Here is a 26,782-nt window from a genome sequence, read left to right as displayed (position 1 = left end):
AATTTGGACAGCTCTTTCAAAGAGCCGGCACGTGATTGGCTGAATGGCCTCCTTCTGTGCTGTAACATTTAATGAAATTTAAGTTGATGACCTAATGGTAGCATGTTAAAGTCCTTGGCTTTCCCTACAGATCAGTAACACTATCCTTGCAATAAAATGCAATGAGACACTGAAATGATCTTTTAAACACAAGCAGCTTGGCACCTGTACCAACACTTCAGTACCTGTAACTCGACACAAACACAGATCACAAACATTCTGCTGGGATAGTATGAGCTTGCTTATTTTGCATGTTACTTCTTCAGCCTTGCATCCCTACACATTTCAGGGCAATTAGGTCCTCTTGCTGAGGGCTGAAACCTATCTGTAAAAATTAATACAATATTTCGATGAGATCTGCAGCATCAAATGGTCATAGAGTGTTGATGAACCTTTGGCCACTGGAGACAAGAATAAGACTTTTTTTTTCAACACAGGGTTAAGTTGGACAATTCCTTTCCAGGACACTGCTCAGCTGTCTACCTGCATCGAGGTGCCATTGAGTGGTTGGTTGTACATCAGTAGACTAGTATCGTCATAATCAGAGCTCGATTTTTTTTTGTTAGATTTCCTTTTCGTTATTGACTCTTTGAACTAGTCGACATATCCACGTGGGAACATTTGGCTAACAACTCTTTTGGGGAAAACATAATAAATTAGTCCAAGTGCCCCCCAATCTGGGGGACACTCCAAACACTTTTCACGTACCCTTTTTTTTGTGATTTTTGTGGGGTTTTTTTGTTGTTTTTTTTTGGGTAGTAAAACGATAATTTACAAGTGCCCCCTATCAAAGGGGAGGGGGACACTAAAACCCAGCAATTAAAACAAATTAAACTTTAAGACATATAAAATCAAATTAAAATTTGGTTGCCGGGGGTGACAATGCACTCCAGTCCCTCCGGTGCCCACCTCTCGGGGAAGGCCGTGAGCGTACCAGTGGACACCATGTGCTCCATCTCCAGGGACACCGTGGCCCAGATGTAAGCACGGAAGAGAGGCAGGCAGTCAGGCTGAACGACCCCCTCGAAAGCCCGCTGCCTGGACCGGCTGATGGCACCCTTGGCAGTGCCCAGGAGCAGTCCTACAAGTAGGCCTTCGGACCTACCCGCTCCCCTCCGCACAGGGTGCCCAAAGATCAGGAGTGTGGGACTGAAGTGCAGCCAGAAATTGAGGAGCAGCTCATTTAAATAATGGAACAGGGGCTGCAACCTCGTATATTCACTTAAAACGTGGAACACAGACTCTTCCAGACCGCAGAAATTGCAGGCGGCCTGAGAGCCCATGAACCGACTTAAAAATTTATTGCACGGGCCTGCTCAGTGCACCACCCTCCAGGCCAAGTTCCCGATAAATAGCGGGAGGACTCCTGCGTAGAGTGCACTCCATCGGGGTCCCCCGCCTCCTCCGGATGGCAAGATGGTACGCCATGGCGTGTCTGGATGGCAGACGAGGATGACAAGGTTGAGAGTGTGCAGGAGCAGCCCGTACAGGAAACCCCACCGCGCGGAACTGAAAGGCATGGAGGGGATTTCCTTGAGGCGGCTCAAGTTGTGAGGCACCGGCTCCCGAGGGAGGTTCTGGGATTTGGCGCCGATGAGGAATTCCGTCCAGATGGGGGTCAGTTTGGACGGGATCTCCCCACGTGCTTGAGACTCCTCGACACACCTAACAGAGTCAGGGCCCAGAGCTGCTTTTAGCGACTTGATGGCATCGGCCAAGCAGTGGACGTCGGCCGAATTTAGGCGCCATGCCAGCATGTCTGGCGCCATCCAGCCTGCTCCTCCACCATCCAGCAGGTCCCTGACCATGGTCACCTCGCCAGCCACAGCCCTCTCGTCCGTCTGCCACCTAAAACCTTGATCGTGGAAGTACGGATTCCTGAGCAGCGGCTCCTGCAGGACAGCCGCCACTCCAGCTGGTGGAGAGCTGCACTTGGTGGAGACTTTGTTCCAACATTTGGCTAACAAGTCTGAAAAGAAAATGCCATCTGACTCAATCCTGACATTGGATCCTATTTTCCTTAAATGTACAAGGCAATTTCTTCACTGTCCTACCCTGTCCCCTCAAGGTGCTAACTCGTGCTGGGGACAGTTTGACAGCACATGGATGCCGTATGCTACTTTCCCAAGTGGCAATCCTTCAGTAAATGTCCGAAAGGAACTTGACCAGGGGTATCACAACCGAGTCCAAATTTGACAAGTTTTCTTGCAAGTAGGGATCAGTGGATCTGGCCGAAATTCTAGTTTCCTGAGTCCAGGGGCACCGAAACCAACTGTATCTCCAAACTGCTGTCTGAGACCAGCTAGCTCTGCAGAAAGCAATGATTGAACCTGGGACTATCTCGCCTCTTGGGCTCAGCTGCACACTAGCTATACCAACTACACCATCAGTGGAAACAAATAAGACAACTGTAAGAAGTAGCGAGGTACTGATGTCTGATTCTGTAATCTGTACAGCGAGACACCAGGTCTATTCTTGAGCACCCTTCTGCGCTCAAAGAAATGTCAACATTTTGCTTGAGTAACTCATTGATTGTTCTGTCTCACGCTTCAGAATAGCAGCTTAGAAGTCTGGTGTGGCTTTATGGTTTACATGGGTCCAGGCTTTGGCCTGGAGAAGGTTCTGTCTGTTAAATGTCGACCCATACAATTGGACTGAAATTGCTGTCCAATCATGGTTGAACAACTCTCAAATTGCTTTGCTCTTAGACCTAAATTGGCAATCAGCATGTGACTGATTGATACCTGCCAGCAGCAATTCCACACCCATAGATTGGAGCGTTGCATTATTCTGTTCCTATTTCTCATGGTCATATGTACCCAGCATGCTCCGCGGGGGAGAATGTGCTGCACCCAGACTACAGGAGCTCAGTGCGCAGGCGCGGGGCTGGTTGTGTTTGGAGCATGCGCGGTGTGTGTAATGGCGGAGGAGACATGTTTTGGACAGGCTCCTCAGAAGTGTCCTTTTCATCGGGACGGAGCGGAGTAATGGACCAGCAGGGAGCCGGGGAGGCTTCATAAACAACCGGTGTCCGCTGCAAGCCCGGAAGTGGGTGAGTTCGGGCAAGCAGGGGTGGCAGATGCTGCTTTGTCTTGTTTTTCCTATCTGTGCTGACACTAGAGCAGCTGATAAGGAGTGTGAGAGTAGGAGACAGAGGCCCAGAGACCAGCCCAACCAGTTGCAGACAAAGATAGAGGGTTTCAAATCGAGAGGTGACGTCGCAGCCAAGCTGGTAAGTGGTTGGCTGTTCGACTGGTAAGTATAACTCTCTTTTCGACTGACTTTTAGATTGGTTTAATTGGCAGCCAACCAATAAGTAGCTGTTTGGTGTTTAAGTAAATTTTAGTAAGTAAATTAATTTAAGGGTTAAGTCATGGCAGCAGAGCTCGGACATGTGTCATGCTCCTCCTGTGTTATGTGGGAAGTCAGGGACGCTTCCACTGTCCCTGACTACTATGTGTGTGGGAAGTGTGTCCAACTGCAGCTCCTGACCGACTGCATGACGGCACTGGGAAAAAGAGTGGGAGAGCGATAGTGATAGGGGACTCTACTGTAAAGGGAATAGATAGGAGTTTCTGCGGACGCAACCGAGACTCCAGGATGGTATGTTGCCTCCCTGGTGCAAGGGTCAAGGATGTCTCGGAGCAGCTGCAGAGCATTCTGGAGAGGGAGGGTGAACAGCCAGTTGTCGTGGTACATGTAGGTACCAACGATATAGGTAAGAAGTGGGAAGAGGTCCTACAAGCTGAATTTAGGGAGCTAGGAGTTAAATTAAAAAGTAGAACCTCAAAAGTAGTAATCTCTGGATTGCTACCAGTGCCACGTGCTAATCAGAGTAGAGGGAGCAGGGTAGTTAGAATAAATACGTGGCTTGAGCAGTGGTGCAAGAGGGAGGGATTCAAATTCCTGGGACATTGGAACCAGTTCTGGGGGAAGTGGGACCTGAGCTGCAAGGAGGATGCTATCAGGCTGCAGATTGACTTGGATAGGTTAGGTGAGTGGGCAAATGCATGGCAGATGAAGTATAATGTGGATTAATGTGAGGTTATCCACTTTGGTGGTAAAAACAGAGAGACAGACTATTATCTGAATGGTGACAGATTAGGAAACGGTGAGGTGCAACGAGACCAGGGTGTCATGGTACATCAGTCATTGACGGTTGGCATGCAGATACAGGAGGCGGTTAAGAAATCAAACGGCATGTTGGCCTTCATAGCGTGGGGATTCGAGTACAGGGGCAGGGAGGTGTTAGTACAGTTGTACAGAGCTTTGTTGAGGCCACACCTGGAGTATTGTGTACAGTTTTAGTCTCCTAACTTGAGGAACGACATTCTTGCTATAGAGGAAGTGCAGTGAAGGTTCACCAGACTGATTCCCAGGATGGTGGGACTGACATATCAAGAAAGACAGGATCAACTGGGCTTGCATTCACTGGAGTTCAGAAGAATGAGAGGGGCTCTGATGGTTTTCGACAGGTTAGATGCAGGAAGAATGTTCCCAGAACCAGGGGTCAGAGTTTAAGGAGAAGGTGTAAGCCATTTAGGATCGAGATGAGGAGAATCCTCTTCACCCAGAGAGTGGTGGACCTGTGGAATTTGCTACCACAGAAAGTTGTTGAGGTCAATTCACTAAATATATTCAAAAAGGAGTTCGATGTAGTCCTTACTACTAGGGGGATCAAGGGGTATGGCGAGAAAGCAGGAATGGGTTACTGAAGTTGCATGTTCAGCCATGAACTCATTCAATGGCGGTGCAGGCTCGAAGGGCCGAATGACCTACTCCTGCACTATTTTCTATGTTTCTATGTTTCTATAATAACCGGAATATCGGTGGTTACAGCTTCGAGGCTTTCTCCTGGTCACAGGCCCAAGGTAACAGCGGCCATCTTGGTACAGGAAGCATGTTCAGCGTTCCGCCATCTTGATGCAGTTAGTAGCAGAGCGCATGCGCGGCCATCTTGGTGCTGGAATGTTCGTGTCTGGAACTGAACCCAGCCAGAGTCAGCACCTTCAGGGCAGGGGCACCAGTGAGTGTAGAACTGAACCCAGCCACAGTCAGCACCTTCAGGGGAGAGGAACCAGTGAGTGCAGAACTGAACCCAACCAGAGTCAGGACCTTCAGGGCAGGGGCACCAGTGAGTGCAGAACTGAACCCAGCCAGAGTCAGGACCTTCAGGGCAGGGGCACCAGTGAGTGTAGAACTGAACCCAGCCAGAGTCAGTACCTTCAGGGGAGGGGAACCAGTGAGTGTAGAACTAGACCCAGCCAGAGTCAGTACCTTCAGGGGAGGGGAACCAGTGAGTGTAGAACTGAACCCAGCCAGAGTTAGCACCATTATTGGAGGAGAGGGAGAGGAAACCAGTGATTGTAGAACTGGACTCAGCCAGAGTCAGCACCATCAAGGGGGGAGGGGAGCCAGTGAGTGTCGAACTGTACGCAGACAGAATTGGTGGTGAAAATTGGGAGTGGAGGTGAAGCAGTCTCTAACATAAGAATATAAGAAATAGGAGCAGGAGTAGGCCATTTGGTCCCTCGAGCCTGCTCCCCATTCAATAAGATCATGGCTGATCTGATCATGGACTCGACTCCACATCCGTGCCCGCTCCCCATAACCCTTTACTCCCTTATCGCTGAAAATGTGTCTCTCTCCACCTTAAATATATTCAAAGACCCAGCTTGCACAGCTCTTTGGGGCAGCTAATTCCATGGATTTACAACCCTCAGAGAAGAAATCTCAGTTTTAAATGGGCGGCTCTTTATTCTGAGACTATTTCCGCTAATTTTAGTTTCCCCTATGAATGGAAATATCCCCTCTGCATCCAGCTTGGCGAGCCCCCTCATTATCATTAAGTTTCAATAAGATCACCTCTCATTCTTCTGAACTCCAATGTGAAGAGGCGAAACCTACTCAACCTATGCTCAGAAATCAACCCCCTCATCTCTGGAATCAACCTAGTGAACTTTCTCTGAACAGCCTCCAATGGAAGTATATCCTTCCTTACATACGGAGACCAAAACTGTACGCAGTAGTCCAGGTGTGGCCTCACCATTACTCTGTACAGTTGTAGCAGGACTTCTCTGCTTTTATACTCTATCCCCCTTGCAATAAAGGCCAACATTCCATTTGCCTTCCTGATTACTTGCCGTACTTGCATACTAACTTTTTGTGTTTCATGCACAAGACCCCCAAGTCTCTCTGTAATGCAGCTCTTTGCAATTTTTCTCCATTTAAATTATAATTTGCGTTTCTATTATTTCTGCTAAAGTGGATAACCTCACATTTTCCCACATTATACTTCATCTGCCAAATGTTTGCCCTCTGACTAAACCTGTCTGTATCCCTTTACAGATTTTTTGTGTCTTCCACACAATTTTTGTAACAACTGCAAACTCGGTCCCTTCATCCAAATCATGAATATGGATTGTAAATAGTTGAGGACCCAGCGCCAATCCCTGCGGCACCCCACTAGTCATGTTTGCCAACTGGAAAATGACCCATTTATCCCGACCCTCTGTTTTCTGTTAGTTAGCCAATCCCCTATCCACGTTAATATATTACCCCCAACCCAGTGAGCTTTTATCTTGTGCAGTAACCTCTTAGGTGGCACCTTATCGAATGCCTTCTGGAAATCCAAATACATCACATCCACTGCTTCCCCCTTATCCACCCTGCTCGTTACATCCTCAAAGAACTCCAGCGAATTTGTAAAATTGATTTCCCTTTCATAAAACCATGTTGAATCTGCTTGAATGAATGATGCTTTTCCAAATGTCCTGCTACTGCTTCCTTAATAATGGATCCAGCATTTTCCCAACGACAGAAGTTAGGCTATCTGGTATATGGTTTCCTGCTTTTTGTCTGCCTCCTTTTTCAAATCGGCAAGTTACATTTGCGCTTTCCAATCTGTTGGGACCGCATTGGAATCCAGGGAATTTTGGTAGATTACAACCAATGCGTCCACTATCTCTGCAGCCACTTCTCTTAAGACCCTAGGATGCAAGCCATCATGTTCAGGGGACTGTTCTGCCTTTAGTCCCATTATTTTACGTAATACTACATCATTAATGATTGTATTACGTAACTCCCTACCGATAGCCCCTCGCTTATCCACTGCTGGGATCTTTTTAGTGTCTTCTACCATGAAGGACTCTTACTGTATTCTGTATTCTGTGCTAGCTTACTTTCATAATCTATCTTCCCTCTCAATCATTTTTTTAGTCGTTCTCTGCTGGCTTTTAAAAATGTCATAAACCTCTGGCCTCCCACTAGTCTTGGCCACACCGTATGCCTTTGTTTTCAATTTAATTCCTCCCTTATTTCCTTAGTTAGCCACGGATGGTTATCCCTTCTCTTAGTCTCTCCTTCTCATTGGGATATATTTTTGTTGCAGGTAATGAAATATCTCCTTAAATGTCTGCCACTGCTCATCAACCGTCCCATTCTTTAATCTATTTTCCCAGTCCACTTTAGCCAAATCTGCCCTCATACCTCTGCAGTCTCCTTTATTTAAGCTTAGGACCCTAGTTTGAGAACCAACTTTCTCACCCTCCAGCTGAATTTGAAAGTCAACCATATTATGGTCACTTATTCCAAAGGATCTTTTAGTAGGAGATCATTTATTAATCCTGCCTCATTACACAGTACTAGATCTAAGATAGCCTGCTCCCTGGTTGGTTCCACAACGTACTGTTCAAGGAAACTATCCCGGATACACTCTATGGACTCCTCCTCAAGGCTACCCTGGCCAATTTGCTTTGTCCAATCAATATGAAGTTTAAAATCACCCATAAATATTGCCATTCCTTTATTACAAGCCTCCATTATTTCTTGATTTATACTCCGTCCAACAGTGTAGCTACTGTTCGGGGGCCTATAGACTCTGCCCACCAGTGACTTTCCCTTTATTATTCCTCATCTCCACCCAAACTGATTCAATATCTTGATCCTCTGAGCAAATATCGTTTCTCACTAACGCACTGATCTCATCCTTTATTAAAAGAGCTATCCCACCTCCTTTTTTTTCTGTCTGTCCTTCCGAATTGTCAAATATCCTTGAATATTTAGTTCCCAGTCCTGGTCACCTTGCAACCACGTCTCTGTAATGGCTATCAGATCATACCCATTTGTATCTATTTGTGCCGTTAACTCATCTATTTTGTTACGAATGTTATGTGCATTTAGACAAAGAACTTTTAAATTTGTTTTTTTACCTGTTTTTCCTGCTTTTTTCTTCTGTCCTTCAAACTCACTTTCTACATTTTTGCTTTCTAATTCCAGCTTTACTTCCCTACCGACTGAATCTATTCTCAGGTTCCCATTCCCCTGCCAAGCTAGTTTAAACTCTCCCCAACAGCACTGACAAACCCCCCCACCCCCGGCGAGGATATTGGTCCCGGCTCTGTTGAGGTGCAACCCGTCCGGCTTGTACTGGTCCCACCTCCCTCCAGAAGCGGTCCCAATGCATCAGGAATCTAAAGCCCTCCCTCCTGTACCATCTCTCCAGCCACACATTCATCTGCTCTATCCTCCTATTTCTGTACTCACTAGCTCATGGCACCAGGAGTAATTTTAAATATTACCTTAGACCATGTCACTGTTTACAATTACACATGACCCTGCCTCGGTTTATATTACATTCGACCCTGCCTCTGTTTATATTACACTAGACCCTGTCCCTGTTTATATTACACTAGACAGTATCACTGCTTATAAATAGAAGTATAGAGTACAAACGCGTGGATATTATGATGAGCCTGTACAAAACACTGGTTCGGCCTCAACTGGAGTATTATGCACAATTGTGTGCAACACACTTTGGGAATAATGTGAAGGCCTTGGAGAGGGTGCAGAAAAGATTTACGAGAATGATTCCAGGCATGAGGGACTTCAGTTACCTGGACAACTGGAGCAGCTGAGGTTACAAGGGGGATAGAGTATAAAAGCAGAGAAGTCCTGCCACAACGGTACAGGGTTTTGATGAGGCCACACCGGGAGTACTGCGTACAGTTTTGATCTCTGTATTTAAGGAAGGATATACTTTCATTGGAGGCAGCTCAGAGAAGATTCACTAGGTTGATTCCTGACATGAGGGGGTTGACTTATGAAGAAAGATTGAGTAGCTTGCGCCTATACTCATTCGAGTTCAGAAGACTGAGAGGTGATATAATTGAAACGTATAAGATATTGAGGGGGCTTGACAAGGTGCATTCAGAGAGGATATTTCCACTCATAGGGGAATCTAGAGCTTAGGGGGCATAGTTTCAGAATAAGGGATTGCCCATTTAAAACTGAGATGAGGGGGAATTTCTTCTCTCACGGTTCTAATTCTGTGGCATTCTTTGCCCCAGAGAGCTGTGGAGACCGGATCATTGAATATATTTAAGGCGAAGATAGATAGATTTTTTAGCGATTATGGGAGTAAAGGTTTATGGGGTGCGGGCGGGGAGGTGGAGCTGAGTCCATGATTAGATCAGCCATGATTTTATTGAATGATGGAGCAGGCTTGAGGGGCAAATGGCCGACTCCCATTCTTATTTCTTATGTTCCCCTTAGAGCAGGGAAGATTGAGTGGAGATTTGATAGAGGTGTTCAAAATCATGAGTGGTCTTGCCAGAGTAGATCGTGAGATACTGTTCCCATTGGCAGAAGGGGCGAGAACCAGAGGACACAAATTTGAGGTGATTGGCAAAAGAACCAAAGGCGACACAAGAAAAAACCTTTTTGCGTAGCGAGTGTTTAATATCTGGATTGCACAGCCTGAAAGGGTGGTGGAGGCAGACTCAATCACAGCTTTCAAAAGGGAGTTGGATAAGTACCTGAAAGAAAAACATTTGCACGGCTGTGGGGTAAGGGCGGGGGAGTGGGACTAGCTGAGGTGCTCTTGCAGAGAGCTGGCACGGGCTCGACGGGCCGAATGTTCTTGTACCGTGCTGTAACCATTCTCTGATTCTATGGTTCTAACTCTCTCAGCCTAAGCCTACATTCCCTTCTTCCTCATATGCTGATCTTCAGTGCATCGATACTGGAAACACAGAGCGACCAATCCAGAGCCGCTCTGTATCAGGGTGGGTGCTGGATACGGAAGTCGCTCCCTGGCCTCCTGTGTGGGTCGGTTTGATGCATCAGTTTGAGCTGGATTGGAGAGGGGGGAGAAGCTGCTGGGTTTAACCCCCAGAACCTCTGGGCCCAGTCGGGCCCAACAATTTCCGATGAGAGACTGTCAACGGCGATGGATTCTAGGGGAGATTAGGTTGTGAAACAGACACTGCCCGCACAAGGTAGAAGCGTATTGTTTTAGGAACAAGTATTTCTATAGAGGCTTTCAATATACAGATTTGTTTGAATCCATTCTTAGGATGTGGGTGTCGCTAGTAGGGCCAGAATATATTTCCAATTTCCATTTGCCCCTTGACAAGGTGATGGTGGGCCTTCTCGAACTGCTGCAGTCCGTGTGGTGAAGGCCCTCCCACAATGCTGTTAGGTGAGGAGTTCCAGGATTTTCACCCAGTGATGATGTAGGAACGGCGATATATGCCCAAGTCAGGATGGTGTGAGACTTGGAGGGGAACTTGGAGGTGATGGATTTCCCATGCACCTGCTGCCCTGGTCCATCTAGGTGGGAGAGGTTGTGGGTTTGGGAGGTTCTGTCAAAGTTCTGGTCGAGTTACAGATGTTTAAATTCCCTCCTCGTCGCCCTGCCCACCTCTCCCTCCTCCCATAGAGGCCAGAGTCTTGTGTAGGCCCAGACCGGGTGGTGGGTTCCCTTCCCTGAAGGACATTGGTGATCAGTTGGGTTATTATGACAATCCGGCAGCTTTCGTGGTCACTTTTTTTTTCTGTCGGCGGCCGCACAAATAGCCAGGTTCATTCAGCTCAATTTCAGAACCTGCCTTTGTGTTTTTATGGGTTCTCTCTCACCCACCCTTTTTTCTATTTGAAACTCACTTTACAGGTTATTAAAAGGAGAAGATTTGTCGACCAGAGGCTCAAACCAAACATCACATTAAGATATGACGGAGTCACTCGATTCATCGGGAATGGAATATCATCGGCCTTTGACCATGGAAGCAAAAAGCACTGTTCACAGTGGGGAGAAATGGTACACGTGCTCTGCATGTGGACAAGGCTTCAGCCGATCAGCCAACCTGGAGAGACACAAGTGCAGTCATACTGGGGAGAAACTGTGTAAATATGGGGACTGTGGGAAATGTTTCAAGCTGGAAACACATTGGCGAGTTCACACTGGGGAGAGGCCATTCAGCTGGTCCGATTGTGGGAAGGGATTCACTTGGTCAGCCGACCTGCTGAGGCACCAGCGAGTTCACACTGGAGAGAGGCCGTTCACCAGCTCCGATTGTGGGAGGGGATTCACTCAGCCATCCACCCTGATGAAACACCAGAGAGTTCACAAGTGACTGTAGGGGTGGGATTCTGCTATTATTGCTGCTGTTAATCACATCCCGACTGAACCATGTTCATTCTGACAGTTGAGGTTTGTTTCTGCTGATGCTAATAACTCCTGTAACTTGACTGGAGTTTAATATTTGCGATATAGACAAATAAATTAGTGTTGCTTTCAACATATTGCTGTGGATTTTTGTCTTTACCATGCGGGAGTGTTTAGCATCACCTGGCTGGAGCTCAGTGAGGACAATCTGTGGGGAGGATTGTATGGGGGGAGAACTTCAGCATGGGCACAGTCCTTCAGGGTCACACTGAGAGGGGCAAACGGCACTTTGGTCTTTCTCATCACACTTCACTGTCAGCAAAGTCACCGAGCGGGGTAATCTTGATGCTGTAAGGTGCGGATGATATCCACCCAAGTGTGTTTAAAGAGATGGGATGGGTGCTCTGTTAGCCCCTTGCCCATATCTCCAACAGCTCAGTAGCATCATGGGTTGTTCCCTGAGATTGGAAGGTAGCACACGTAGTTCCCATTTTTCAAATTGGGCACAAGTCAGAGCTCGGGAACTGAAGGCCCATCAACGTGACCTCGATCACCGGGAAGGTGCTTGAAGGGATCCTGAGAGATGCTGTTTTCCATCATGGGGAAAGGGAAGGAGCCATTACAGATACTGAACATGGATTCCGGTAAACATGGTCACGTCTTACAAGCTAGCTTGAGTTTGTAAAGAAGTTGTTAGGTTGGTGGATGGGGGAATCTGGTTGACATTGTCTACCTCAAGGTGTCAAACTCATTTTCTATGGTGGGCCTGATCCAATATCCTGGCACTTGGCATGGGCCACATTCAGAAAAAGCTATTAAAATAGGAATACATGAAATAAACTACATCGGAATTTACATTTAGATTTGATTTACTGCCTCTGCTCCCGATCTCTGGCACCTCTGAGCTTGAGCATTCATGAACTGGCCCTGCTCAAACCATAACCACAAGGATATCGGTGCATAGTTCTGCCTGTGACCACAAGGCTGTGTCACTGCCACACACACATACCGTTTCCTTGTTTCACATCTCCATACAAACACCATCATCCACACATCCCCTTTCTACACAATTGCAGCAGACATGAGCAAGGACATGAGGCTTATTAAAAGACACATTTCATTACAGCAAAGGTTACACTGGGAGACATGTTCAGTTATCTTCCATTACAGGCAAAATGCCGGGCAAACCAGCAGCACACTGGCACCTGAGCACTGTCTCATCGGCCTACAGGCTTTTCTTAAATATATTTTCTGCCTGGATATAAACTTAAACCAGCTTTGCAGACGTGATGCTCTATTCACACATAGAAGGTGAGAGAGGTGCAGTGGGGAACATACTAAGTCCAGTAGCTGAAAGTGATTCACAGACTGGGTTTTATGTTTAGTGATCCCGGGCCTGTTACCAATACCAGCAAAGATGAAGCCCATGGAATAAAACGGACAGTGGATACTGTCTCACTGTAAGCGATTCAGAATGAGAAGCTTTAACAACAGCTGATGTTTCACAAAGGGAGACCTCAACAGACCAAAGGACATTGGAGGCGTTTAATGGGCTGTTTGTGTCACTGGGCTACAGGAGGCTATTTGTGACAGAAGGAAAGCTGCTCACAGCAAACAAACAGTTTACCTGCCAGTCCAGGCCCACTCTGACCCCCACCTTCTCTCTATCACTATTGATGGACACTGCTGCAGTAATTGCTCCTTTGACTTTTCCTCTCTTCTCCCTCCTTCACCCTTAATACACGACCCAACACAATCTCCCTCCCCCGACATCCTCACTGTGCTGGAGTCCACGCCAGTCTCCCCATCTGCTCCTTGTTCTCTCCCTGGATCCTGAAACTACAGTCTGCATCCCAAGGTACTTAAGGAAGTGGCCCGAGAAATAGTGGATGCATTGCTCATCATTTTCCAACAGTCTATCGACTCGGTATCAGTTCCTATGAACTGGAGGGTGGCTAATATAACACCACTTTTTAAAAAAGGGGGGAGAGGAAAACGGGTAATTATAGACTGGTTAGCCTGACATCGGTCGTGGGGAAAATGTTGGAATCAATTATTAAAGATGAAATAGCAGCGCATTTGGAAAGCAGTGACGGGATCGGTCCAAGTCAGCATGGATTTATGAAAGGGAAATCATGCTTGTCAAATCTTCGAGAATTGTTTGAGGATGTAACTAGTCGAGTGGACAAGGGTGAACCAGTGGATGTGGTGTATTTGGACTTTCAAAACTTTTTTGACAAGGTCCCACACAAGAGATTGGTGTGCAAAATTAAAGCACATGGTATTAGGGTTAAAGTATGGATGTGGATAGAGAACTGGTTGGCAGACAGGAAGCATAAAGTCTGGATAAACGGGTACTTTTCAGAATGGCAGGCAGTTACTCGTGAGGTGCCGCATGGCTCAGTGCTGGGACCCCAGCTATTTACAATATACATCAATGATTTAGATGAAGGAATGGAGTGTAATATCTCCAAGTTTGCAGATGATACTAAGCTGGATCGCGGTGTGAGCTGTGAGGAGGATGCTAAGAGGCTGCAGGGTGACTTGGACAGGCAAATGAATGGCAGATGAAGTATAATGTGGATAAATGTGAGGTTATCCACTTGATGGCTAAAACATGAAGACAGAATATTATCTGAATGGCGACAGATTAAGAAAAGGGGAGTTGCAATGGGACAAGGGTGTCATGGTACATCAGTCATTGCAAGTTGGCTTGCAGGTACAGCAGGTGGTGAAAAAGGCAAATGGTAAGTTGGCCTTCATTGCAAGCGGATTTGAGTATAGAAGCAGGGAGGTCTTACTGCAGTTGTGCATGGCCTTCGTGAGGCCTCAACTGGAATTTTGTGCTCAGTTTTGGTCTCTTAATCTGAAGAAGGACATTCTTGCTATTGAGGGAGTGCAGCAAAGGTTCACGTGACTGATTCCAGGGTCGGCAGGACTGACCTATGATGAGAGACTCGATCGACTGGGCCTGTATTCACTGGAGTTTAGAAGAATGAGAGGGGATCTCATAGAAACATATAAGATTCTGATGGCACTGGACAGGTTCGATGCAGGAAGAATGTTCCCGATGTTGAGAAAGTCCAGAACCAGGGGACATAGTCTAAGGATAAGAGGTAAGCCATTTAGGACCGAGATGAGGAGAAACTTCTTCACTCAAAGTTGTTAACCTGTGGAATTCTCTGCCGCAGAGAGTTGTTGATGCCAGTTCGTTACATATATTCAAGGGTGGGTTAGATATGGCCCTTACCTCTAAAGGGATCAAGTGGTATGGAGAGAAAGCAGGAAAGAGGTACTGAGGTGAATGATCAGCCATGATCTTATTGAATGGTGGTGCAGGCTCGAAGGGCCGAATGGCCTATTCCTGCACCTATTTTCTATGTTTCTATATTTCTAACTAACTCTTCCCCCTCCTGAAGTCTCGAGGCTCTAAAACTGAAGCTTGGTGGCCCTCAGTCGCTACTCCTTGATTTACCTCCCCTTCTCTCCTCCTCTTTCCGCCTTGGTTGTGTTCCACATTCTGGGCCTTGGGCCTTCCCTGTGGATTCTCAGTATGAACAGGGTGTGTGTGTTGAGACAGGATGTCCCAGCTCTCCACCTTGAAAGGGACAAGGAGAGGACCAGCTTGGCTGAATGGCCCTGCTTAGTGACATCACTGCAGCGCCTAGCAACCACCCTTCCTGAGCCCTGCTCATTATGGGCTGGGTTGAGCTCAGTGCTGTCACAGGAAGGGCAACAGGAGCAGGATTCGAGCCGTGTGGAGCCCAGGATTAATGGGGAGAGGTACAGGATCAATTTATACCTTATTGAGTGAGAAATGTCAGTGTCCCAGACACTCCCTGTCCCTCAGTATCTGTGTCGAGGAGCGACCGATGGGTTCAATCTGTATCTAACCCATGCTGTGCCCGACTGGAGAGTGTTTGATGCTGGCACGAGGTGCTCAGCTCAATGAACACAACATTTTACCCAAAGATGATCAGATAAACCCATCAGCTTCTCCCCTGGACACAGGCCCTGAAGGACCGGGAGTGTGTCTAATAATTTAGCTGGTGCCCTTGATTAAATTTAAGCACCTCACATCTCTTTTTAAAAATTTGTTCAGGGGATGTGTGTCTCGTCTCTCACCTCTCATTCTTCTAAACGCTGGAGAATATAGGCCTGGTCTACTCAATCTCTCATAGGACAATCCCCCCATCCCAGCAATCAGAGTGGTGAATCTTCATTGCACTCCCTCTATAGCAAGTTTATCTTTCCTTCGGTAAGGAGACCAAAACTGCACACAATACTCCAGGTGTGGTCTCACCAGGGCCCTGTATAATTGCAGTAAGACGTAAATATTCAAATCCTCTTTTAATAAAGGCCAATAAACCTATTGAGTTCTTAATTGCTTGCTGCACCTGCATATTAACTTTTAGCGATTTGTGTACAAGAACACCCACGTCCCTCTGAACAGAATGTTTCCCAAACTCTCACCATTTAAAAAAAATACTCTGCCTTTCTATTTTTACTATAAGTGTCTAACTTAACATTTCTTCACATTATATTTTATTTTCCATGTTCTTGCCCACTCACTGAGCCTGTACATATCCGTTTGAAACCTCTTTTCATCCTCCTCACACTTACATCCCCAACGAGCTTTGTAGCCTCAGCAGACTTCGATATATGACATTTGGTCCCTTCATCCAAATTATTGATATAGATTGTGAATAGCTGGGGCCCAAGCACCGATTCTTGCAGCACCCCACCAGTTACAGCCTGCCAACCCGAAAATCACCCGTTTATTCCTACTCTCTGTTTTCTGTCAATTAACCAATCCTTAATCCTTGCTCGTATAATAATCTCTTGTGAGGCACCTCATCGAATGCCTTCTGTAAATCTAAATACACGTCTGTTCCTATGGGATTCTCACAGCCTCTTTGTCTGACTGGCTCTCTCTTTCCCATCATTTCGGTCTGTCCCTGTCTTTGCCTGTCTCTGTTAGTCCCTGCCTGTAAGCTGAGAAGTATTTCCATCATGTTCTGTTTTAATCTCTATCGCTCTCTCTCTATCTGTCTCTCTCCTTGTCACTGTCTTTATCATTGTCTTTCTCTCACTCTTTCCCTCTCTCTCTCAATAGATCACACACACACACATCTCTGTATATGTATATATTTGATTCTTTTTCGCACTCAGTCTGCCTCTCCTTCTCAGTCTCACACTTTCTGTCTCTCGTTGTCTCTATCTCGCTGTCTGTCTCTCCCTGTTTGTCGGTTTGTCTCTGTCTCTCAATGTGTCTGTCGACTTCTCATGGTGTCCAGATCTGTTCACAGTGGCTCGATTCCTGCTCTGACAGAACTGGTACCCGTCAGTTCCTCGTTAGTATACTGGTGAGTATCCCTGCCTGTCACGCGAGAGACCGGGTTTCAAATCCCCAACGGGAAGGCAGTTGTTTCAAGATGTCGAATTTTACTTCTGTTTCTTGGAAGAGATGCATATTAAAAAGTTCCAAGCAATATCGGACTGTAAAAATACAGGTAGATGAGATTGCCTCGTCCAGATTTTTAGCCAACGGAGAATTTTTCAGGAGTCTTTGGCCGTCTGCTGCACAGAGATGGATGACTGAGTTTTTTCTGAGTAAAGTTTAAAAAGGCAGCGACGCAGTAGTCGTGGCCGAGTGGTTAAGGCGATGGACTAGAAATCCATTGGGTTATCCCGCGCAGGTTCGAATCCTGCCCACTACGATTCTCAGCATTTTTCATTCCATTTCACAATTTCACCGGTTCTCTGCCAAACTGATCCTGAGATAGATGGAATAACATCCCACACCTTTCAACTTTGACATGTTTTTCTCATTTTTATTAATCTGCAATATTCACGATACATCCGTTTCAAAAATCGCATACATCAGTCAAAGTTGCGACAGTGATTCAGCCTGTCTATCCCTCGAGATGTCTGAGGCATCTGTGCATGCCCGTTGGTGCGTGCAAATTTTTGGTTATGTGTGTGTGTGTCTCTGTGTCTGTCTATCTCTTTCTATGTCTCTGTGTATGTGCAACTGTCACTGGAAATCATCACTATTAATTTGGTATGTTCTGGAACTTATAAAAAAGACTTGGGGAAAATAATACGGTTGTGAACTTTTGTATCGGCTTTGGTTCAGTGGCCGCATTCTCGACTGAATCGGGAGTTTGTTTGTTCAAGTCGCCTGAGACTTGAGCATATCATCTTGGCTAACACTCAAGTGCAGCACTTGGGGAATTTTACATTGTTGAAGCTGTTGACTTTCGGATGAAATGTTAAATTGAAGCACCATCTGCACCCTCGGGTGGGTATGAAAGTTTCCAGTGCATTACTCGAAAAAGAATAGGAGAGTTGCCCCCGTGTCAATATTGCTAAAAATGTTCGTAAATGCTCACTGAAAGCCGATGTGCATGTGTTTGTATGTGGGGTTGGGGTTGAAGCCCAGATTCTCACAGAGACAGAATCCCGGTTCTCACAGGACCAGAATAGCCGAGTGGTTGAGGCGTTGGCCTTAAATTCAATGGGCTTGTCCCGCGTGGGTTCGTCCCCCACTCCTGGTATCTTTTTAATTTAACACGGATTTCCTCCCATTCTGATCAGTGAGACCGGATTTTCATCGGTTGAATCAGCAATTTTCTGTAACAATGTGACACTCTGAACCGATAATGAAATGAAATTGTGAAATGTATCTGTGTCGCTCGGTTTCTGCCTCTCTCTCTCTTCAGAGAGTTTTGTATGTTTGAGTCTTTGTCTCTCTCAGTCTGACACACTCTGTCTGTCCCTGTTTCTCTGTTTGTCTCTGTCTCTCAATCTGTCTCTTTCTCACGGTGCCACGTCTGTTCCAATAGGATTCTCTCAGACTCTGTGTCTGACTGGCTCTCTCTTTCCCATCATTTCGGTCTGTCCATGTCTTTGCTTGTCTCTGTTATTCCCTGCCTGTAAGCTGAGAAGTATTTCCATCATTTTCTGTTTTAGTCTCTATCGCTCTCTCTCTATTTCTCTCTCTCCGCGTCACTGTCTTTATCATTGTCTTTCTCTCACTCTTTCCCTCTCTCTCTTAATAGATCACACACACACATCTCTGTATATGTACATATTTGAGTCTTGTCCTCACTCAGTCTGCCTCTCCTTCTCAGTCTCACACTTTCTGTCTCTCGTTGTCTCTATCTCGCTGTCTGTCTCTCCCTGTTTGTCGGTTTGTCTCTGTCTCTCAATGTGTCTGTCGACTTCTCCTGGTGTCCAGTTCTGTTCACAGTGACTCGATTCCTGCTCTGACAGAACTGGGACCCGTCAGTTCCTCGTTAGTATAGTGGTGAGTATCCCCACCTGTCACGTCGGGGACGCGGGTTCAATTCCCCCACTGGGAGGTAGTTGTTTCAAAATGTAGAATTTTACTTCTGTTTCTTGGAAGAGATGCATATCAAAAAGTTCTCGAGCAATATCGAACTGTAAAAATACAGGTAGATGAGATTGCCTCGTCCAGATTTTTAGCAAACGGAGAATTTTTCAGGAGTCTTTGGCCGTCTGCTGCACAGAGATGGATGACTGAGTTTTTTTCTGAGTAACGTTTAAAAAGACAGCGACACAGTAGTCGTGGCCGAGTGGTTAAGGCGATGGACTAGAATTCCATTGGGTTATCCCGCGCAGGTTCGAATCCTGCCGACTACGTTTCTCAGCATTTTTCATTCCATTTCACAATTTAACCGGTTCTCTGCCAAACTGATCCTGAGATAGATGGAATAACGTCCCACACCTTTCAACTTAGATATTTTTTTCTCATTTTTATTAATCTGCAATATTCACGATACATCCGTTTCAAAAATCGCAAACATCAGTCAAAGTTGCGACAGTGATTCAGCCTGTCTATCCCTCGCGATGTCTGAGGCATCTATGCATGCCCGTTGGTGCGTGCAAATTTTTGGTTATGTGTGTGTGTGTCTCTGTGTCTGTCTATCTCTTTATATGTCTCTGTGTATGTGCAACTGTCTGTGGAAATCATCACTATTAATTTGGTATGTCCTGGAACATATAAAAAAGACTTGGGTAAAATAATACCGTTGTGAACTTTTGTATCGGCTTTGGTTCAGTGGCCGCATTCTCGACTGAATCGGGAGTTTGTCTGTTCAAGTCGCACTCCTGAGACTTGAGCATATCATCTTGGCGAACACTCAAGTGCAGCACTTGGGGAATTTTGCAATGCTGAAGCTGTTGACTTTCGGATGAAATGTTAAATTGAAGCTCCGTCTGCACCCTCGGGTGGATATGAAAGTTTCCAGTGCATTACTCGAAAAAGAATAGGAGAGTTGCCCCCGTGTCAATATTACTAAAAATGTTCGTAAATGCTCACTGAAAGCCGATGTGCATCTGTTTGTATGTGGTGCTGGGGTCGAAGCCCAGATTCTCACAGAGACAGAATCCAGGTTCGCACAGGACCAGAATAGCCGAGTGGTAGCGGCGTTGCCTTTAAAACTCAATGGGTTTGTCCCGCGTGGGTTCGTCCCCCACTCCTGGTATCTGTTTAATTTAACACGGATTTCCTCCCATTCTGATCAATGAGACCGGATTTTCATCGGTTGAATCAGCAATTTTCTGTAACAATGTGACACTCTGAACCGATAATGAAATGAAATTGTGAAATGTGTCTGTGTCGCTCGGTTTCAGCCTCTCTCTCTCTCTTAAGAGAGTTTTGTATGTTTGAGTCTTTGTCTCTCTCAGTCTGACATACTCTGTCTGTCCCTGTTTCTCTGTTTGTCTTTGTCTCTCAATCTGTCTCTTTCTCACGGTGCCACGTCTGGTCCAATGGGATTCTCTCAGACTCTTTGTCTGACTGGCTCTCTCTTTCCCATCATTTCGGTCTGTCCATGTCTTTGCCTGTCTCTGTTAGTCCCTGCCTGTAAGCTGAGAAGTATTTCCATCATTTTCTGTTTTAGTCTCTATCGCTCTCTCTCTATCTGTCTCTCTCCTTGTCACTGTCTTTATCATTGTCTTTCTCTCACTCTTTCCCTCTCTCCCTTAATAGATCACACACACATCTCTGTATATGTATATATTTGAGTCTTTTTCTCGCTCAGTCTGCCTCTCCTTCTCAGTCTCACACTTTCTGTCTCTCGTTGTCTCTATCTCGCTGTCTGTCTCTCCCTGTTTGTCGGTTTGTCTCTGTCTCTCAATGTGTCTGTCGACTTCTCATGCTGTCCAGTTCTGTTCACAGTGACTCGATTCCTGCTCTGGCAGAACTGGTACCCGTCAGATCCTCGTTAGTATAGTGGTGAGTATCCCTGCCTGTCACGCGGGAGACTGGGGTTCAATTCCCCGACGGGGGGGGCAGTTGTTTCAAGATGTCGAATTTTACTTCTGTTTCTTGGAAGAGATGCCTATTAAAAAGTTGCAGAGCAATATGGAACTGTCAAAAAAACAGGTGGATGAGATTGTCTCGTCCAGATTTTTAGCAAATGGAGAATTTTTCAGGAGTCTTTGCCCGTCTGCTGCACAGAGATGGATGACTGAGTTTTTTCTGAGTAAAGTTTAAAAAGGCAGCGACGCAGTAGTCGTGGCCGAGTGGTTAAGGCGATGGACTAGAAATCCATTGGGTTATCCCGCGCAGGTTCGAATCCTGCCGACTACGATTCTCAGCATTTTTCATTCCATTTCACAATTTAACCGGTTCTCTGCCAAACTGATCCTGAGATAGATGGAATAACGTCCCACACCTTTCAACTTTGACATTTTTTTCTCATTTTTATTAATCTGCACTATTCACGATACATCCATTTCAAAAATCGCAAACATCAGTCAAAGTTGCGACAGTGATTCAGCCTATCTATCCCTCGAGATGTCTGAGGCATCTGTGCATGCCTGTTGGTGCGTGCAAATTTTTGGTTATGTGTGTGTGGGTCTCTGTGTCTGTCTATCTATTTATATGTCTCTGTGTATGTGCAACTGTCACTGGAAATCATCACCATGAATTTGGTATGTCCTGGAACTTATAAATACGACTTGGGGAAAATAATACGGTTGTGAACTTTTGTATCGGCTTTGGTTCAGTGGCCGCATTCTCGACTGAATCGGGAGTTTGTCTGTTCAAGTCGCACTCCTGAGACTTGAGCATATCATCTTGGCTAACACTCAAGTGCAGCACTTGGGGAATTTTGTAATGTTGAAGCTGTTGACTTTCGGATGAAATGTTAAATTGAAGCTCCGTCTGCACCCTCGGGTGGATATGAAAGTTTCCAGTGCATTACTCGAAAAAGAATAGGAGAGTTGCCCCCGTGTCAATATTACTAAAAATGTTCGTAAATGCTCACTGAAAGCCGATGTGCATGTGTTTGTATGTGGGGTTGGGATTGAAGCCCAGATTCTCACAGAGACAGAATCCAGGGTCTCACAGGACCAGAGTAGCCGAGTGGTTGAGGCGTTGGCCTTAAAACTCAATGGGTTTGTCCCGCGTGGGTTCGTCCCCCACTCCTGGTGTCTCTTTAATTTAACACGGATTTCCTCCCATTCTGATCAGTGAGACCGGATTTTCATCGGTTGAATCAGCAATTTTCTGTAACAATGTGACACTCTGAACCGATAATGAAATGAAATTGTGAAATGTATCTGTGTTGCTCGGTTTCTGCCTCTCTCTCTCTCTTCAGAGAGTTTTGTATGTTTGAGTCTTTGTCTCTCTCAGTCTGACTCACTCTGTCTGTCCCTGTTTCTCTGTTTGTCTTTGTCTCTCAATCTGTCTCTTTCTCACGGTGCCACGTCTGGTCCAATGGGATTCTCTTTGACTCTTTGTGTGACTGGCTCTCTCTTTCCCATCATTTCGGTCTGTCCATGTCTTTGCTTGTCTCTGTTAGTCCCTGCCTGTAAGCTGAGAAGTATTTCCATCATTTTCTGTTTTAGTCTCTATCGCTCTCTCTCTATCTGTCTCTCTCCTTGTCACTGTCTTTATCATTGTCTTTCTCTCACTCTTTCCCTCTCTCTCTTAATAGATCACACACACACATCTCTGTATATGTATATATTTGAGTCTTTTTCTCACTCAGTCTGCCTCTCCTTCTCAGTCTCACACTTTCTGTCTCTCGTTGTCTCTATCTCGCTGTCTGTCTCTCCCTGTTTGTCGGTTTGTCTCTGTCTCTCAATGTGTCTGTCGACTTCTCCTGGTGTCCAGTTCTGTTCACAGTGACTCGATTCCTGCTCTGACAGAACTGGTACCCGTCAGTTCCTCGTTAGTATAGTGGTAAGTATCCCCGCCTGTCACGCGGGAGACCGGGGTTCAATTCCCCGACGGGGAGGCAGTTGTTTCAAGATGTCGAATTTTACTTCTGTTTCTTGGAAGAGATGCATATTAAAAAGTTCCAGAGCAATATGGAACTGTCAAAAAAACAGGTGGATGAGATTGTCTCGTCCAGATTTTTAGCAAATGGAGAATTTTTCAGGAGTCTTTGCCCGTCTGCTGCACAGAGATGGATGACTGAGTTTTTTCTGAGTAAAGTTTAAAAAGGCAGCGACACAGTAGTCGTGGCCGAGTGGTTAAGGCGATGGACTAGAAATCCATTGGGTTATCCCGCGCAGGTTCGAATCCTGCCGACTACGATTCTCAGCATTTTTCATTCCATTTCACAATTTAACCGGTTCTCTGCCAAACTGATCCTGAGATAGATGGAATAACGTCCCACACCTTTCAACTTTGACATTTTTTTCTCATTTTTATTAATCTGCAATATTCACGATACATCCGTTTCAAAAATCGCAAACATCAGTCAAAGTTGCGACAGTGATTCAGCCTATCTATCCCTCGAGATGTCTGAGGCATCTGTGCATGCCTGTTGGTGCGTGCAAATTTTTGGTTATGTGTGTGTGGGTCTCTGTGTCTGTCTATCTATTTATATGTCTCTGTTTATGTGCAACTGTCACTGGAAATCATCACCATGAATTTGGTATGTCCTGGAACTTATAAAAACGACTTGGGGAAAATAATAGGGTTGTGAACTTTTGTATCGGCTTTGGTTCAGTGGCCGCATTCTCGACTGAATCGGGAGTTTGTCTGTTCAAGTCGCACTCCTGAGACTTGAGCATATCATCTTGGCTAACACTCAAGTGCAGCACTTGGGGAATTTTGTAATGTTGAAGCTGTTGACTTTCGGATGAAATGTTAAATTGAAGCTCCGTCTGCACCCTCGGGTGGATATGAAAGTTTCCAGTGCATTACTCGGAAAAGAATAGGAGAGTTGCCCCCTTGACAATATTACTAAAAATGTTCGTAAATGCTCACTGAAAGCCGATGTGCATGTGTTTGTATGTGGGGTTGGGGTTGAAGCCCAGATTCTCACAGAGACAGAATCCAGGTTCTCACAGGACCAGAATAGCCGACTGGTTGAGGCGTTGGCCTTAAAACTCAATGGGTTTGTCCCGCGTGGGTTCGTCCCCCACTCCTGGTGTCTCTTTAATTTAACACGGATTTCCTCCCATTCTGATCAGTGAGACCGGATTTTCATCGGTTGAATCAGCAATTTTCTGTAACAATGTGACACTCTGAACCGATAATGAAATGAAATTGTGAAATGTATCTGTGTCGCTCGGTTTCTGCCTCTCTCTCTCTCTTCAGAGAGTTTTGTATGTTTGAGTCTTTGTCTCTCTCAGTCTGACTCACTCTGTCTGTTCCTGTTTCTCTGTTTGTCTTTGTCTCTCAATCTGTCTCTTTCTCACGGTGCCACGTCTGGTCCAATGGGATTCTCTCTGACTCTTTGTGTGACTGGCTCTCTCTTTCCCATCATTTCGGTCTGTCCATGTCTTTGCTTGTCTCTGTTAGTCCCTGCCTGTAAGCTGAGAAGTATTTCCATCATTTTCTGTTTTAGTCTCTATCGCTCTCTCTCTATCTGTCTCTCTCCTTGTCACTGTTTTTATCATTGTCTTTCTCTCACTCTTTCCCTCTCTCTCTTAATAGATCACACACACACATCTCTGTATATGTATATATTTGAGTCTTTTTCTCACTCAGTCTGCCTCTCCTTCTCAGTCTCACACTTTCTGTCTCTCGTTGTCTCTATCTCGCTGTCTGTCTCTCCCTGTTTGTCGGTTTGTCTCTGTCTCTCAATGTGTCTGTCGACTTCTCCTGGTGTCCAGTTCTGTTCATAGTGACTCGATTCCTGCTCTGACAGAACTGGTATCCGTCAGTTCCTCGTTAGTATAGTGGTGAGTATCCCCGCCTGTCACGCGGGAGACCGGGGTTCAATTCCCCGACGGGGAGGCAGTTGTTTCAAGATGTCGAATTTTACTTCTGTTTCTTGGAAGAGATGCATATTAAAAAGTTCCAGAGCAATATGGAACTGTCAAAAAAACAGGTGGATGATATTGTCTCGTCCAGATTTTTAGCAAATGGAGAATTTTTCAGGAGTCTTTGGCCGTCTGCTGCACAGAGATGGATGACTGAGTTTTTTCTGAGTAAAGTTTAAAAAGGCAGCGACACAGTAGTCGTGGCCGAGTGGTTAAGGCGATGGACTAGAAATCCATTGGGTTATCCCGCGCAGGTTCGAATCCTGCCGACTACGATTCTCAGCATTTTTCATTCCATTTCACAATTTAACCGGTTCTCTGCCAAACTGATCCTGAGATAGATGGAATAACGTCCCACACCTTTCAACTTTGACATTTTTTTCTCATTTTTATTAATCTGCAATATTCACGATACATCCGTTTCAAAAATCGCAAACATCAGTCAAAGTTGCGACAGTGATTCAGCCTATCTATCCCTCGAGATGTCTGAGGCATATGTGCATGCCTGTTGGTGCGTGCAAATTTTTGGTTATGTGTGTGTGGGTCTCTGTGTCTATCTATCTATTTATATGTCTCTGTGTATGTGCAACTGTCACTGGAAATCATCACCATGAATTTGGTATGTCCTGGAACTTATAAAAACGACTTGGGGAAAATAATACGGTTGTGAACTTTTGTATCGGCTTTGGTTCAGTGGCCGCATTCTCGACTGAATCGGGAGTTTGTCTGTTCAAGTCGCACTCCTGAGACTTGAGCATATCATCTTGGCTAACACTCAAGTGCAGCACTTGGGGAATTTTGTAATGTTGAAGCTGTTGACTTTCGGATGAAATGTTAAATTGAAGCTCCGTCTGCACCCTCGGGTGGATATGAAAGTTTCCAGTGCATTACTCGAAAAAGAATAGGAGAGTTGCCCCCGTGTCAATATTACTAAAAATGTTCGTAAATGCTCACTGAAAGCCGATGTGCATGTGTTTGTATGTGGGGTTGGGGTTGAAGCCCAGATTCTCACAGAGACAGAATCCAGGTTCTCACAGGACCAGAATAGCCGAGTGGTTGAGGCGTTGGCCTTAAAACTCAATGGGTTTGTCCCGCGTGGGTTCGTCCCCCACTCCTGGTGTCTCTTTAATTTAACACGGATTTCCTCCCATTCTGATCAGTGAGACCGGATTTTCATCGGTTGAATCAGCAATTTTCTGTAACAATGTGACACTCTGAACCGATAATGAAATGAAATTGTGAAATGTATCTGTGTCGCTCGGTTTCTGCCTCTCTCTCTCGCTTCAGAGAGTTTTGTATGTTTGAGTCTTTGTCTCTCTCAGTCTGACTCACTCTGTCTGTCCCTGTTTCTCTGTTTGTCTTTGTCTCTCAATCTGTCTCTTTCTCACGGTGCCACGTCTGGTCCAATGGGATTCTCTCTGACTCTTTGTGTGACTGGCTCTCTCTTTCCCATCATTTCGGTCTGTCCATGTCTTTGCTTGTCTCTGTTAGTCCCTGCCTGTAAGCTGAGAAGTATTTCCATCATTTTCTGTTTTAGTCTCTATCGCTCTCTCTCTATCTGTCTCTCTCCTTGTCACTGTCTTTATCATTGTCTTTCTCTCACTCTTTCCCTCTCTCTCTTAATAGATCACACACACACATCTCTGTATATGTATATGTTTGAGTCTTTTTCTCACTCAGTCTGCCTCTCCTTCTCAGTCTCACACTTTCTGTCTCTCGTTGTCTCTATCTCGCTGTCTGTCTCTCCCTGTTTGTCGGTTTGTCTCTGTCTCTCAATGTGTCTGTCGACTTCTCCTGGTGTCCAGTTCTGTTCACAGTGACTCGATTCCTGCTCTGACAGAACTGGTACCCGTCAGTTCCTCGTTAGTATAGTGGTGAGTATCCACGCTGGAGACCGGGGTTCAATTCCCCGACGGGGAGGCAGTTGTTTCAAGATGTCGAATTTTACTTCTGTTTCTTGGAAGAGATGCATATTAAAAAGTTCCAGAGCAATATGGAACTGTCAAAAAAACAGGTGGATGATATTGTCTCGTCCAGATT

At 45.7% G+C, this 26,782-nt stretch overlaps 1 long non-coding RNA gene and 7 other non-coding genes across 8 annotated transcripts; all 8 read left to right on the top strand.

Annotated features, from left to right (window-relative positions):
• Positions 1-2,977: 2,977 nt before the first annotated feature.
• Positions 2,978-11,620, top strand: LOC139256044 (uncharacterized). The gene is made up of 2 exons (XR_011592150.1): positions 2,978-3,091; positions 10,991-11,620. It is a non-coding gene; the product is annotated as an uncharacterized lncRNA (long non-coding RNA).
• Positions 11,621-17,124: 5,504 nt separating this feature from the next.
• On the top strand, positions 17,125-17,205 carry trnas-aga (transfer RNA serine (anticodon AGA)). The gene has a single exon. It is a non-coding gene; the product is annotated as a tRNA-Ser (tRNA).
• A 1,867-nt stretch (positions 17,206-19,072) lies between these two features.
• On the top strand, positions 19,073-19,153 carry trnas-aga (transfer RNA serine (anticodon AGA)). Its single transcript has one exon. It is a non-coding gene; the product is annotated as a tRNA-Ser (tRNA).
• Positions 19,154-21,026: 1,873 nt separating this feature from the next.
• Positions 21,027-21,107, top strand: trnas-aga (transfer RNA serine (anticodon AGA)). Its single transcript has one exon. It is a non-coding gene; the product is annotated as a tRNA-Ser (tRNA).
• Positions 21,108-22,689: 1,582 nt separating this feature from the next.
• trnad-guc (transfer RNA aspartic acid (anticodon GUC)) lies at positions 22,690-22,761 on the top strand. Its single transcript has one exon. It is a non-coding gene; the product is annotated as a tRNA-Asp (tRNA).
• Positions 22,762-22,981: 220 nt separating this feature from the next.
• Positions 22,982-23,062, top strand: trnas-aga (transfer RNA serine (anticodon AGA)). Its single transcript has one exon. It is a non-coding gene; the product is annotated as a tRNA-Ser (tRNA).
• Positions 23,063-24,644: 1,582 nt separating this feature from the next.
• On the top strand, positions 24,645-24,716 carry trnad-guc (transfer RNA aspartic acid (anticodon GUC)). The gene has a single exon. It is a non-coding gene; the product is annotated as a tRNA-Asp (tRNA).
• A 220-nt stretch (positions 24,717-24,936) lies between these two features.
• On the top strand, positions 24,937-25,017 carry trnas-aga (transfer RNA serine (anticodon AGA)). The gene has a single exon. It is a non-coding gene; the product is annotated as a tRNA-Ser (tRNA).
• The last annotated feature ends 1,765 nt before the right edge of the window (positions 25,018-26,782 follow it).

The sequence above is a fragment of the Pristiophorus japonicus genome, unplaced genomic scaffold, assembly GCF_044704955.1.
Source record: "Pristiophorus japonicus isolate sPriJap1 unplaced genomic scaffold, sPriJap1.hap1 HAP1_SCAFFOLD_684, whole genome shotgun sequence".
In the NCBI taxonomy this organism is placed as follows: Eukaryota; Metazoa; Chordata; class Chondrichthyes; family Pristiophoridae; genus Pristiophorus; species Pristiophorus japonicus.
The sequence above is the reverse complement of the archived record's forward strand: the minus strand, read 5'-3'. Positions and strand labels throughout refer to the sequence as shown.